Source organism: Labrus mixtus, chromosome 20 (assembly GCF_963584025.1).
Source record: "Labrus mixtus chromosome 20, fLabMix1.1, whole genome shotgun sequence".
Classification (NCBI taxonomy): Eukaryota; Metazoa; Chordata; class Actinopteri; order Labriformes; family Labridae; genus Labrus; species Labrus mixtus.
This window is the reverse complement of record NC_083631.1, coordinates 2,458,393-2,473,179: the sequence shown is the minus strand read 5'-3', so window position 1 is coordinate 2,473,179 and position 14,787 is coordinate 2,458,393. Positions and strand designations below refer to the sequence as shown.

At 40.0% G+C, this 14,787-nt stretch overlaps 1 protein-coding gene across 1 annotated transcript in view; it reads right to left on the bottom strand.

Annotated features, from left to right (window-relative positions):
- The window catches only part of adgrl1a (adhesion G protein-coupled receptor L1a), a 92,878-nt gene extending 82,912 nt beyond the window's left edge, over positions 1-9,966 (bottom strand). The window contains exon 1 of the mRNA XM_061026920.1: positions 9,140-9,966. The gene's annotated coding sequence lies outside the window, so the exon portion shown is untranslated. The remainder of the gene's footprint in view (positions 1-9,139) is intronic.
- Between the last annotated feature and the right edge of the window lie 4,821 nt (positions 9,967-14,787).

The following is a 14,787-nucleotide window of genomic DNA, read 5'->3' as shown; positions in this document are numbered from 1 at the left end:
TTATGCCCTGTGTGTGTGTGTGTGTGTGTGTGTGTGTGTGTGTGTGTGTGTGTGTGTGTGTGTGTGTGTGTGTGTGTGTGTGTGTGTGTGTGTGTGTGTGTGTGTGTGTGTGTGTCCATTTTGTCTTGGTGCTGAGAGATGACCAGAGGTTAAGCTGTGGTCTGGTGAGTGTCTTTTGTGGTCGGATAACGTATGGCGTTATGTGGTTAGTGTTCACATTCTGATAGTGCTACAGGAAGGGAACAAAAGTGGTGTGATAGTGAGTAATAGTGATGGTTATTGGATAACAAGCACATTCATATCCTGACAGACTAGCTATTTTATTACATATATGTACTTCATCCTCGAGCTTCCTCGATGCTCATCACTGTGATTTTTTTCATAAAAGATAACCTACTCATGGAAAGTAAAGCACACAGTTGCTAAAGAAATGTTCATCAGCAGTGCAGTTTTTAGAAACAAACTATCTCATGTTTAACATTACCATGGGAAGATTTGCTGAATTTGCATGGTCATTTTTAGCCGCTTACTTCACACACACCTGGGAGCTTGTTGTCGATCATTTGCTGCATTTATAGTCATGGGGGAGGGACATGTTAGCTCAAATAATGATGTTAACACAATAACTAATAACACCTGGACTGCAGGATAAGTCACTGACATTTTTTCATTGCCGAGCCACAGACTACCTTATGAGTCAATATATGATGAAAAAACATCAATTCCTATGTTGTAGTACAAGAAGAAAATCTGCTATTAAGTAGAGCCCGACCGATTGATTGGCCAGCAGATAATATCGTCCGGTATTAGCATATCAAGTGACTGCTGGTATGGCTAATTTTATCGCAAAAAAGTGCTGTTATTAGTAGATTTATTCAGCAGTTTAAATAGCATTTCATTTGAGTTGCATTGTATTAAACTTCTAGCAGTTCTCTGTCACCAGCAGAGTGTTATATGGATTATCACGCTCCAGAGTGTCAAACGATGATTAACGTTCATGCGCAGTTACTTTCCAGCTGAGTGACCATCTTGTCTCCATTAAATATCTTTTCCACAAGTCTTTGATAACTGCATTTGAGGGATCAACACAATAAATGTGTATACCTATACATATCTATCCCTACCCATCGAAAATCAAAGATAGATCTGAGAAAGATATCAGCAGGTATATTTTTTTCCCCCTAATATCGGTATCAGCCCCAAATATCCCATATCGGTCGCTAGTTGCTAGCACTGCCAGTTTTAATGGAAGGTTTATAAAACAGCCAGCCAGCTTGAACCACAGGTTTTTTGGCATCATATAGACATTCATGCAAAAAGGAAGGTCAAAGATGCCCGTTAAATTGCATGTCAGAATGTATTTGTTGTACAAAATTAACCTGAAGGTCAGAGATGAATAGAGAGCTTGATGGTGATATTATAAAGCATGTGGAGATAAATACAATAACCGACCCTTTGAATGTTTTAAAGGTTAAAAAATCTAAGATGATTTCAGTTATTTTAAACGACAATGAAAAGTTGTTGGTGTCCATTAACGCAGCTTTGAGGGCACAGTTTGAGGGTCTAGAGCGGCTACTAATGCAAGGACAGGGTTCTTTACCTCATTTTCATGTTTTGTTGTAGATATGAGGCATACAGAGCAATTTAAAACAGGGTTAACCGTCGGTACCGAGGGAAGCTGAAGTGCTTGTAAGCTAAGTCTCGTAACCTAACAATAGTAAGTGTCGATGAGAAGCGCTCTGAAACCGATGCTGTAGGTGCTGCCAGCACAAATGAATGGAATACAGGCCCTTAAGCTGGTTAGAGCACAGGTCAAAGGTTCTTCTGTGTTCATTTACAAATGAAATGTGCATTGCTAAATGAATCCTTATATCTTAACCTCCACTGCTGCCGTATAGCTCTGTGCCTTTCACCTTTTCTTTTCTCTTGATTACAACAAAGAAAAGTAATAAATGGAGCAAACTTTGTTTGTATAAGAAACTTCCTAGGAAGACAACAATGAAACAAGCTACTAATTTTACATTTTCAGCCCATAGATCCGGCTTGATTTGCCAGATTAAATCATGGGGAGTTGAACTAGTGTTTGCCTGAGCACACATTTTTTGAACATAGAAGCCTTATTGTATTCAGTCTATTCGTGCGCACAGATTTATTCGGCACAATATGGCCTGAACACGGAGACTCGCATTATAATACTGGTGTTGCTGTGGGTTTATTAAATAACAGCTGCAAAGGTTAATGTACTATCACGTTCATTCACTTTGCTGCACGGTGTCAGCGAGGTGAAGCTATGATACCACAAGTGTGCTGAGTATTTTCCTGTGGTTTGTGTCCATATGTGCAGAGGAGCAGAGGGCAGGAGGATTGGAGAGGAGCGGCACGGGGCAGTCTCAGGTGAGACATGCATAGTCCCAACATAATTATAATCCTTAATTAATCCACTCCGGATGCTCCCAGTACCCCCCTCCCCTCCTCCCCCTTCTCTCTTTCTCTCTGTTCATTGCTCTAGGTGTTTATGGACTTTTTCCATCATGGTGCACCTCCCACCTCTCTGTCTCATCTGGCATCTGCCTACTGTATGTATAATGCTCTAGGTGTTGTTGCAGCTGTTTATGAATATACGTGCCCTTTCAAACCTCTGTCAAGGAGCTTCATCACCCCCCCCCCCCCCCCCCCCCCATCCCAAACCCCCCACCACCACCACTATCTTTTCTCTACCTGCTTCGCTCCAACTCCAATTTTGGCAGGCGGACAAACAAACAGCTTCTTTTGGTCCCATGTTGTTTCTTGGTTTTTCCTCTTCTCACTGTTCACAGCACGGACACACACACACACACACGCACACGCACACACGCATATAAGCAGAGAAGCACACACACAAACATGCTCACCACAGTCCAACACCATATGCTCCAGGGGGAGTACTGCTGACACAAATATGAACTCGCCCGAGCCATCCTCTGCGGAGTGGCTCAGGTGAGTCTCAGATGAACATCACTGCTTGTAAGGGCCAGACAGCCTGACGCATTGATGAGCATATAGAGACGTATTAACAAGCACACACGGACGAGAGTTCCTGTTTATATACACGTCCCTCCTAATTCTGTCACCCAAGCTCACGCATTGGTAGCACGGCCGATCTTGAGTGACTCCTGTGTTACTCACCGAGTGCGAGCGGCCCGGAACAATTCGACGGTGTAAACAAAGGTGTAATGAAGGATCTTTGGAGTCCTGCAGCGCCCACATGAAGCCTCTGTACATGGAACTAAGCTGAAGGTAATGAGGACAAAGATGTCAGTATTGACGCTAGTAGAATGAGACTGCCAGGTGTGAGGAGGAGCGGTGACTTCTCCTGCCATTATCACTCAGCCCTGCCGCTTCACCCTCTCTGGCCGAGCCAATTAGAGGACCTCATCCGACACTCTGCCCTGCACCCTCCGTCAAGCTATCAGAAAAAACATAAGGATTGATTGGACAAGCTATTAGGTCAATTGATCCCTGTTTCCTTTCATCTGTGTGCACCTCCTTTTTCAGATGAAACTGATTGGTCGTGGAAAGCTTCCGCAAGTACCTGAGGACAAGGGTTTAACTAAGATGGCCTGATGAACCTGACTCTGTCTGTCTCAATGTGTGCGAGGTCTTTTTTTTCTACCTTTCTGCTAATTTAGCACCCGATTTGTGTCAAAGGATATCATAATCCAGTGGAAACAAAGATGTTCCTGTTTGAACATGTGTTTGTGTTTGCTTCCTGAATCTCTCCTGGAAAATATCAGCATGCATACATCTCTCTGATTGTATGTGTGCTTTGCTGTAGGTACACAGGGATCAGAATTGATTTCAGAGTGTTAAGAGTGTCATTGCCATTATGCACCCCTTGACAGAAGCTGCCATGACTGATTTCCTAAAATGTCAGACAACCAACAGGGTGAGATTATATTGATTTGTGATCATTATTCTCAAGTGCTTTCAAAGCTGTGTCCTGGCACACGGCCTTGAAAACCCATTAAACACACATTTAGAAATGAAAACTGACAAAAACAGAGTGAGCTGATAACTGGTATTTGAAGTTGCTATTAACAACATGAATAGGAAAATCAGCCAGGCTCAAAAGGGCAATCAAAGCCAACCATTACTAACACTGGTTGGAATTTGGTTCTCATAACTGCAGTGACGCACTTTTGAAACACCAATTCAAAGCCTCCTTCCCTCTGACAATTATCTCTGTAAATCCAAATTAATTGCTGGTGAGGCTGATTGGTCACATTGATTGAGCATCACGGAGTCTTTTCACTGCTGTACACCAAGTCGTCTCTCAGTCGATTGACACAACCCAAATACACCAGGCACTCAATCCAATGTGTTGCTACATGGGCCCATCCAGCTAATTTAACACCCACTCCATTTATGAAAAAGAGTCCTCATCGATTTCTTCTGTCTCTTGTTGCTCCTGTTCATTTTCGCCATCCCGGCGCCTACACAGGCTGAAGGCTGGCAGCAACAGAATTGAATTAGTATGTGGTGAGGTTTCTATAAGATTGGCTTCTCAAAGCCCACACCTTCAGCCTCTCTCCAGATGTAGGAGACCACAGAGCCTGCAGTTACACACTGCTGCGTTCACATGGGAAGTCCACAGCACAAAAACCTCTGGATTCAAGATGGACACACGCTGCCCATCGCTTTCACACCTCAGCAACACAGCAAAGACAACTCCTGCTTGTTGTCCATCCCCCTCCTCTGTACCTTTTCTATTTTCTTTCTCTCTTGTGTACTCTCCTTGTTTCTCTCTTTCCAATCCCTTATTTCATGTCCATGCTCCAAAAATGTAATCTGGCATTAAGTGGAAAACAGTCAACACATTATGAATAGCCTTAGAAAAATATAATAGAGTTTCCTGATTGCAATAATTAGTCCAACAACAGCAGTTTAAAACCATTTCCAGTGTGTTTTTTCGGCAGCGGTAAAACGGAGAACCACAATAACTGTTATTATAATCGTAATGGCTTTCCTGTCAGGACAAGTCTTATCAGGCTGCTGACAAGCACAGAGCTGCTGCTATCAGGTGAACAGAGCTGCATATGAAGGGACGCAGTGAGGAAAAGCTACCTGACACTACACGATAAACAGTTTCCAAGTCAATCCATCCAAAGAGTTTCCTTCAGAGACAAAGCATTTAAAAAAAGGCCAAAAAAATATCCTTTGTCTATTCAGAAGCTGTGCATTCATTCACAGCAGCACCTAAAAAGACACCTATTGAGGCACTGACATGTCCATCCTACCTCCACATCCACCATAATAACATGGAATAGGTTGAGGAGAGCTGCCTGCTCACACACTATAATGGAACTATGAATGTCCAGTTGTATCTTCCACCCGTTCCCATCGACTAATTTGTATTTATTTGATCATATAAATGTCAGAAAATATGCAATGGTTTGACAAATCTTGTTCCAAAATGTTTGCAGTGAAGGTTGGAACTGATGGCACAAATAGAGACATCTCTTTGAGTGTGATGTTAAAACTGATTTAGAAAAAAAAGGTCAAAAATTGATGATGATGAATTGATGAATCTCAATCATGAGTTATATGATTGGATCATAATTGCAAATAATCTTCAGAATTACAGAAATCAATACGAGCATGATTATTCAAGATTTCTGTAAATCTGACCATGAGAAGCCGAAGACCGGCAGACTTCTTTGTCAGGCGTGTTGTAGTTCCAATCGCATTTCGTATCTGGCAACCTTTCATCTTCAAAAGGCAATGATGAGATAACGTTTTTTTATCTTCAGCGTGAGCACTGAAGTCGTCATCACTGTGGCACAAAAGATTCTCCAATCGTTCCCTGCTGGAGGTGAGCAGGTTTACAGCAGCAGCATGGGTACATGTCAGTGTGTTAGGCGTGCGTGTGTGTGTGTGTGTGTGTGTGTGTGTGTGTGTGTGTGGGGAAAAAAGTCATTTGAAATTCCTATTAGTTTATTTAAGGAGCAGATTCTATGGATGCAGAATTCATGATCTCACATGATAAAAAACTAACTGCATCCTTCGACTGATTAAGTTTTCTCAGAAGAAAAACAAAGAGACAAACATAACTAAAAATAAAAGTTGGATGGTTACACTCGCTTTGTATTAATTCATTGTTGCATTTATTAAAGGTGTTAGAATAACACCGGAGCATGTTTTTCCTTAAATGGAAATGTTTCCACCGCTGTGCGTAAGAATTTTATTTAAAAAAAACCTCTTAACCGGGGCGCTGGTGGCGCAGTGGTTAAAGCGTGCGTCCCATGTATGGAGGCTGTAGTCCTCCAAGCGGGCGGCCCAGGTTCGAATTCGACCTGTGGCTCCTTTCCCGCATGTCATTCCCTACACTCTCTCTCCCTGACTTCTGACTCTAACCACTGTCCTATCTCTCTAATGAAGGCACAAAATGCCCAAAAATAAATCTAAAAAAAAAAACAACCTCTTAACCTATGAGGCTTTTAATTATTGAAATTTGTACAAACTTCTGTCCAGTTTTTGGGAAATTTTCTATATTGTTTTTTTTTAAAACATTATTTCTTTTTCTTTTTTCTGATGACTCAAATAGCGATGAGTAAAAATAACATCCCCAGTTTAGAAAAGGGAACTAAAGAAAACTCACAATTGTAAAAAAAAATTTAATCATTCTTTAAGTGTTTCCTTTCTGCCATTGTATACTGTACTTTTTCTTTTCTCTCTGACATTTCAATGAATGTATTTGTTACACCAAAGCCCCATTGTCAACGGAAGAACAATGTGCTGCTGCTAAAAGTCACGCACATCTTCATGTCACACCACATGGACTCAGAAGAGATGTTGGTGCCCGTCACAGGGTACTGAAAAAACCTCCAGTGTCATCACACAAAATCCACATTTCTTAACTTACACATGGCATTCAATACGTGTCCATCGCCTTAACAAGCAGTCATGTTGGGAAAAAATGTAACACTGTAAAATGTTATCACGACAATAAAGTATAAAGTAATAGTAAGTATCTGTTGTTATCCAGTGAAGCCTATTCTCAGATTATTCTTTGAACTCACAGAGATGCAATGCTTCCAGCAGTCCTGGGGGTGTAAAACCTCATAGGTCATTTTCTGAAATTCATATCAGTTCTGTATCTTCCTGCTTTTTTACTATTAACATATTCATTAAGTCAAAGAGCTGCAGGGGGTACATACATATTGTACAACGTTGAGACAAGTAAGAATGGAAAGAAACATAAAGTAGGCTATACTCTTTTAGGAGAACGCACTGTTTTCTTATTCATTAAATTAGAGTATGTGTGTGTGTTGCATGTGTGTGTGTGTTGCATGTGTGTGTGTGTGTGTGTGTGTGTGTGTGTGTGTGTGTGTGTGTGTGTGTGTGTGTGTGTGTGTGTGTGTGTGCAAACAGAAAGTGTGTCTGTGCATATGTGATGGATGCAAACATGTATGCACAGTGATAAACCAGAATAGCTCAGTAATTCTGTGCAAAGAGCGACAGGCAGGATCCGTATGTGGCATCTCCCTTCAAACTCCCCTCAACAAAATAACAAGGAGCCTGAATCCTGACCACAGTATTCAGAGCCTCCTGAAACGCTTCACTCGCACTGAAATAAATCTAATTATGATTAGTGACTTATTAAAAGTCTGACGATCATTAATGCCATGCTAATGTATGACTATTATTCACCCACTGAAAGGCGAGAATAATTTTTCTGATGGTGATGTGACACACAGACAAGGGGGAAATAAATCCTTCTGTCTTCCCGGGGAGAGTGTTTGGCAGTAAACCAATTCCAAGTCTGGCTTCTTGAATGCCCAGATAACGCAATCAGACAGTTGCAATATTGCTGTTTTACCACCTGAAGAATTTGAATTTCATTCAGCCCCTTCAGAATAGTAGACATGCCAATTTTTTTTCCCCAAGAACTGGCAGGACAAACACAATGCACTCCGGTGAAATGAGGATAAGGCTTAACCGGCAGAAAATAACTGGTTTTTGGGGGTCTTTCTCATCCGCCTTCTCAGGTTCAATTTTATCAGAATAATAACACACAAAGGCAGAAGGTTTAATTTCTTCCATCACTAGTACAATGTAGGCTGTTGATGCCTTTTTATTAGAGGTTTCATTATTAAATTGGGAATTAGTTCAGCATAGTAACATCATGAGGGCGTCTCAGTTTTCATCTTATGATCCCCTCAACATTATGGGGTCACGTTTGACAAAAAGTGGATAAATGGGAGGATTTTTCCTGCTGTGGTTGTATTCTGTTCTGAGGTTACACATTTATTATTGAATACATGAAGCAATGCTATATATTGTCTGATTCAGATTTGTGATCAATTACATTGGAGTGACATTAATCCACGTTTATTTTGCTGGAGACACCCTGGAACATTTCTCAAGGACTCGTGGGGGCAGCTGGCCTACAGATAACGATTTGAGGAGGGACAGGATTAATGGTGGAGTCTGGGACGAGGGGGATTGGGTAAAGTAGTTCACAGTGAGGGCGAATACTTTAGTGTGATGCATTAATTCCTCCAATATTGAAAGAGGGGCTTTATTTCTTTCTCTCTTGGATTTACAACAGAGGAAGCGCCATGAGAAATGTTTAAATGTATCCAACATCCCTGGACATCTAGACTCCTTTGTCCCTTTTTACTGCTTAGGATGATTTTTAACCATTTGCTCCAGAAATAATTAGTTCATTACTTACGACAATGTTAACTATTTAACACCCTCACAATTTCTACATGGATTTTCTCAGTGCATCCCTTTCATGGGATAAGCAAACATTCAGTTTCCCTGCTCCAAGAGCCTACCTTATAATAAAAATTGCGTAAATCTATTAGTGTGCAGGCCACGGTGCGATGCATGCAGGCCCACAAACGGGAGTCTTACTCTCAAATCCCAATAATTTAGAGCATCCAGTACGCATTTCAAACATCAAGCGACTGCGTAAACACCAACTCAGAGTCTGTCCAAGGCATCAAATATCAATAAATAAATCGGCTTAGCCTGAACACCTCACACAGCCTGATCCTGAGAGCCTGGGTGGTGCACTTCACATAACATTGTAGTCGCACTGGAATCACATGTATTAAGGACATATAACACGAAGACTGCGAGTCGTTCCTACCTTGAATCCTCCAATCTCCTGTTCCTTTTCCCCCCTCAGTGTGTCTCAGTCATTCTCGCTTCCCTCCTCACTTGCCTCCTTCTCCCCTCCTCTGGTAAGCACTCGTTTTCTCCTCTCTGGACCCGTCTTCGTGCGGATGCATAAGAATTAAAAATTAATAGCGTGCTACCTTAAAGACAAACCGCCGTAAAACGAGAGAGGGGGAAAAATCCACCCGACTGAAAATGTGATACAGGCAGTGGGATGAATATCCTCACGGGCAGAGCAGATCCTCGCGGAAATGCGCCCGTGTGGGCATCAAAATAAATAACAGTGACGAAATCATTGTCCTGCTCGAAAAGAAGAATAACATTCGAGTTAGTTCAGCGGTGAAGACGAAGACGTTCAACTGCGGTGGAATATTAATTATATTGAAGTTGCAGTCGCGTTGTCCGTCCGTCGCTGCTTAGATGGTGAGCATGAGAGCAAATGTGCCGCCGTCGCAAAACGTCTGCGTAAGACAAACCGACTCTTGGATGTCTCATGTGCAACTGTTCATAGGACGTTTTTCCTCTCGCTCTGTCGACTCTTCACCTTCGTGTAGACTGAAATAAATAAAAGCTCTACGCTCTGAAATCATCCGCTAGAATTAGAACAGTCTACAGAGGCCATCTGCGGTAATCTTGTGCGTCCTGACGCACCGAGCGGATCACCCGTTTCTAGTTTCCCTCTTCGTCGGCAGGCAGCGCACACTCTCATCAGGACCATTCACACGGTGTGTTCGACCACTGCAGCTCTGCATCAGGCTTATTACAACCCAGCGCATTCATCATTGCCTATCACGTACAGTTTGGTAGCCTAAAGACAGAGTCAAGACAGTTTTTATAACCAACCCTGACTGAAGGCAGGAAAAATGTGCCACCTCTGCCCGCCCACTAGTTAGACTGCTCCTTCTGAACAGGACTAGCACTTTAGGAGATTTATTTCCCCCTTTAACTTTACTTACTAACGTGGCTTCCAAAAGTTAGGTTCAAGAACCATAACCATTTTCTTTAAAAATTAAAAATTACTTCAACATTTTAAAGGCCCGGGACTTATTTACACTCAAAACTGGAAACTTCTCCATTGTATGATGTTACTTCAACTGGACAATCTGTCTGCAAAACTGTCAGCTATTTTTCTCAGTCACCCATGTGTGCAATAGTGAAACAAGCTGGATGACACTGTCATCATTGAGCCTTATATGTGCAACAATCCGTGCAGTACATCTGTTCAACACTGCACCTGTTTGTAGTTCATATATTCAATTCTGTGTGTTTGTACATATATCTTATTATTTCTTCAGATACTCAGCGCTTTGGTACTTATTCATATTCTATAGATATTTACATTTTATTCTATATATTTCTATATTCCTTCTATATTGTGTTTAAGAGCAACCCTGGATTAGTATTGTATTTGTTTTTGTGATTTGTATTTCTTATTCTGATTAAAGTCACTGGTTGAATTCTCCAGAAACTGCATGAGAAAGAAGATTGATTTCCTGATGTACAGGTGAACTGACTGCACTGCTGTTATTTCTCCACTCACTGTGACACACGCAACTCTTAACTCTGTTTCAACTAAAATAACTTTAAAAAAGAGTAGTTCTTTAAAAAAAGTAGACAGCCTATAAAAAATAAAGCTTTTTTTACTTGACAGCATGAAATCATGACTGAGTCTTTTAGTGTAAACACTTAAATTGATTTGATCAGATGTGTGGCATGAGTATTGAATATGTAAGTAAAGTAAAAAAAAACAAAGGTCATTCAAAAAGATCAAGATGTCATAAATTGGAAGTTCAGGGCTCTTCAGGTGGGAGCAAGAAAGAAAAGAAAAAATAAATCTCAGAATCCCGAAAAAAAAAGAACAAGGAATGACCCTTAAAAGGAAACATGATTCAACAACAGTGTGCATCACACACTCTAGGAAGATAGACAGTCATGTGATAAACACAATGTGACAGATTTGTGTTGCATGTCTGCATATATAAATTAAAAAAACTGACCCGAAAGTCCCTAATGGTGATAGTAGGCAATGTTAAAGTAGTTCAATAATCAATTATTAACACACTTACAATATTTGTTGTAATTAGTTATCTTGATTCATTAATGATTCCAGTTTTTCAGACATATCAAAGGGTTTACAAACTGTGTGGGAGATGAGCTGTCTACATGCCATAAGCCATCATATACATAATACTGTATAGCACACACAGACTACGAACTGCTTATCCTGCATTTCAACTGCATCATTTATGTTACACAATGTACCACATTGCATCACATATATGTCAGATATAGTATTATATCATTTACAGTACCATACATAAACATAACAGCACAGAGGATAGAGCAGCACCAGGAACCATACAGAGCAATGTGCACACGCACACACATCAACACAAGCACACAAGAACTTTTTTTAAATACATAGGGCCCGACTGATACCTATATTTGAGAGAGAGAGAAAAAAATCAGATACTCATATATTGGCCGACATCTTTCTTGTGGATTCTGTAGAGATAAATAAGTATATATTTACACATTTCAACATGCGTTGATCCCTCAATTGCAGTTATCAAACACTTAAGGTACACAAAATATATAAGGTATAACAAAGACAAGATGGTCACCAAACTAGAAAATAACTATGCATGTACATTTGACAGTCTGGAGAGGGATCATGCTTGTTGTAATCCACATAGGGCACTCTGCTGGTGAAAGAGGAGTGAACAATGAAACTCAAATTAAATGCTATTTGATTGGTGAATTAATCTAGTAATGTCAGTGCATATCTGCAATAAAATTAGCCGATACCGATAGTAACAGGATAAGCTAATACCGGCTGATATTATCATCTGCCCATCAATCAAGGAATTGCTCTAAATTAAGATTGAACCCAATAACACAAATGCATCTGTTCCTTTTAAAGAAACACAATGGCACTTTTTAAATGTCTGGTTTACTGCTTTGTCACTGAAACAAAAAGTTGCATTGATTACCAAGTCAACAAAACATTTTTAAATAGAGCGCACTGAGGACTTGTGCTGCTGCAGCCCTCCATGGCCTTGAAACAGTTCCTCATGATAGCTCATGTCAGCTAACGTTAGCCAACTTGAAGATGCGGTTATGTAAGCGACATTAGTGCATCAGTCCAATGACTTTAAGACTTTTGTGTGCCCTGTCATTGTTTCACTACATTCATAGACATTATCATAACATTTCAATATGAAGCTAATCCAGTATACCTATGTAACAAAGACATGACCTATTTGTGCTCCTTTTTACTCTCATTTTCACTCGTTGACATTGCTTCTGATGTTTAGCAGACAGTGTCATTTTAAAGCAGTTTTAGAGAAATGCTTTCTTTTATGTCTGATGTGCTTAATGTTTTGATTGGAATTTATTATCAAATTTTAACACTATGACCAACAAATCTGCTTACATTATATCTGTTTTTTATCTACATTTTTTTTCTTTAGCTCATCCTGGCTAAGACGCTAATATCTATAATGAATCTTGGACTTTTCTGAGGCAGTCTTTGGTCTCCTGGTGCACACGGGGAAGGCAACACTGCCAGATGAAATTATTCTTCTTCCATATCACATGCAATAATTGCACCAGTGCCCAGTGCATGTTGCAATTTCTCTCTCCCTTCTGAAAATGCCTTTGTCACTTTCTATTATGAAGGCTAATATTGGGCTCTACTGAATGGGCTCTACGCGCCTTTGCCACTTATCCTTCTGTCACACAGTACCTACTCTGTACTATGCTCTCAAATCCAGTCAATTGACCTTCAAGGGCCGCCTGACTCATTGTGCCAATAAACAGCTAGCATAATGTAGTTTGTGCTCCATGGCAGTCACACACTGTCAGGTTTTTTTTAGTTTTTTTTTTAGATCAGATGTTATTCATGCAAAGTCACAGTGCTGAGTGTAACCACAAGAGAGTGATCACCTACTTTACAGAATGGACCACCAAGAACAGAATGTGGACGCAGTCACAGCATCAAGTCACGCTTTGTATAGTCTGAGCAGTTGTTCATCGCACGCCGGTATCTTAGCAACAACAGAAGTGACTACACATGATTAAGTGCTGATTGGCCCTCTACACAACCAGTGGTCCCTTGTTACAAATACTGCAGCCCTCTCTGCTTGATCACTTTACTCATGAATAACATCATATTAGAAAGTCAAATGTGTTGAATATGAATATAAAGACGTCTATATAAAGCTTTCCAGATGTTGTGGCAAGTCAAAGCTGGATGTTATTGTACTGAATGGTGAGACTGAATTATATTAACTGGAGACGCAGGTAAAACACGCTGCTCTAAGTTCATGCAGTAGTCTTAAAATAGACTACAAACACAATGAATGGTATATCAGAAAATATAAATGTACATACAAGCACATTTTGCATACATCATAACAAGCCTAACATGTCATTAAAATAGTTCAGAGTATAGAAGAACTAGGCATGCCTTCATTCCTTTACATCCAAAGTTAATGAAAATGAGGACATCGAGTTACACCTTATTTTATTTAGCAGTCTGTTTTCTGTAATGTCTGAAGAGACCCTCAAATAAATGGATGCACCTTTCCAATCCTACAGGAATTGTACTTTTTTTTTTAGCTCAGTTACAGATCCAGCTATATTCAAAAGAGACTTCAATTTTTTAGATAGCACATCATAATTACTTTCCTGCTTTCGCCCCAAATAAAATGATCCAGATAAGTGTTGATAAATGCAGTGGTTAAAATACACAGGGGATGGGAAAAAATGAAAGGAAACACAAGATAAGAGGCAGCCACAGTGTAGCTTTGTAGTGCTTTTTTATACGAGTGTGTGGGGACGTTCTCGCGCTGAATAAATTCATTCAGGCTCGACCATGACTGTGAAAATTTCAGTCATTGTTAATAATCATTCTTTTTGTTCACTTGTGTTCCATGTTGCATTTATATTCTCAATAGGGCGATGTCTTGCATGATAAGATAGACTTTATCAACAAAGCATCAGTAGTCCTGTTTGCCTGAATATTTCCTGTTTTCTTCTAGAAAGGAGGAGAAAATGGACTCGTACAGCTGGCATATTTTAATTTGTTCTGGCTCATGTTTCATTAATGGCAATTTTTTTCAGAGCTCATGTTTATGCAGCACCATTATTTACATAACACCTTGCCCTATTTGCAAATATCTCCTGTTTTCACAGTTTTATCGCTTTTTGTTTTGTGCTGATTGATAAATTAGCTCCTTTACCACAAGACACACAATGACAGTTTCTGTAACAAGCCACGACAAGTTATGAAAAGGCATTTTCCAACTTGGTGTACAAAATAATATACTGATTTGTTATAGTGAATTATGGAATTATATTGATGTTAATCATATATTAAAGGCTGCTTCTCATGACTTCACAATGCATCTGATTATAGTACTAATCAATAGTAGACATCCTTTTATATTGGCTTCAAATTGTTTCACAAAAAATCACATCTGTTTTTTTCATAATGTTGCGTGTTGTTAAAACATTAGAAAAAGATTGATTTTCAGGACGATGAAAAAATCAATATCTTACATATAATAGAATCAAAATATTGTTCAACAGAAGCACCGCTGTTGGAGGAAGTCT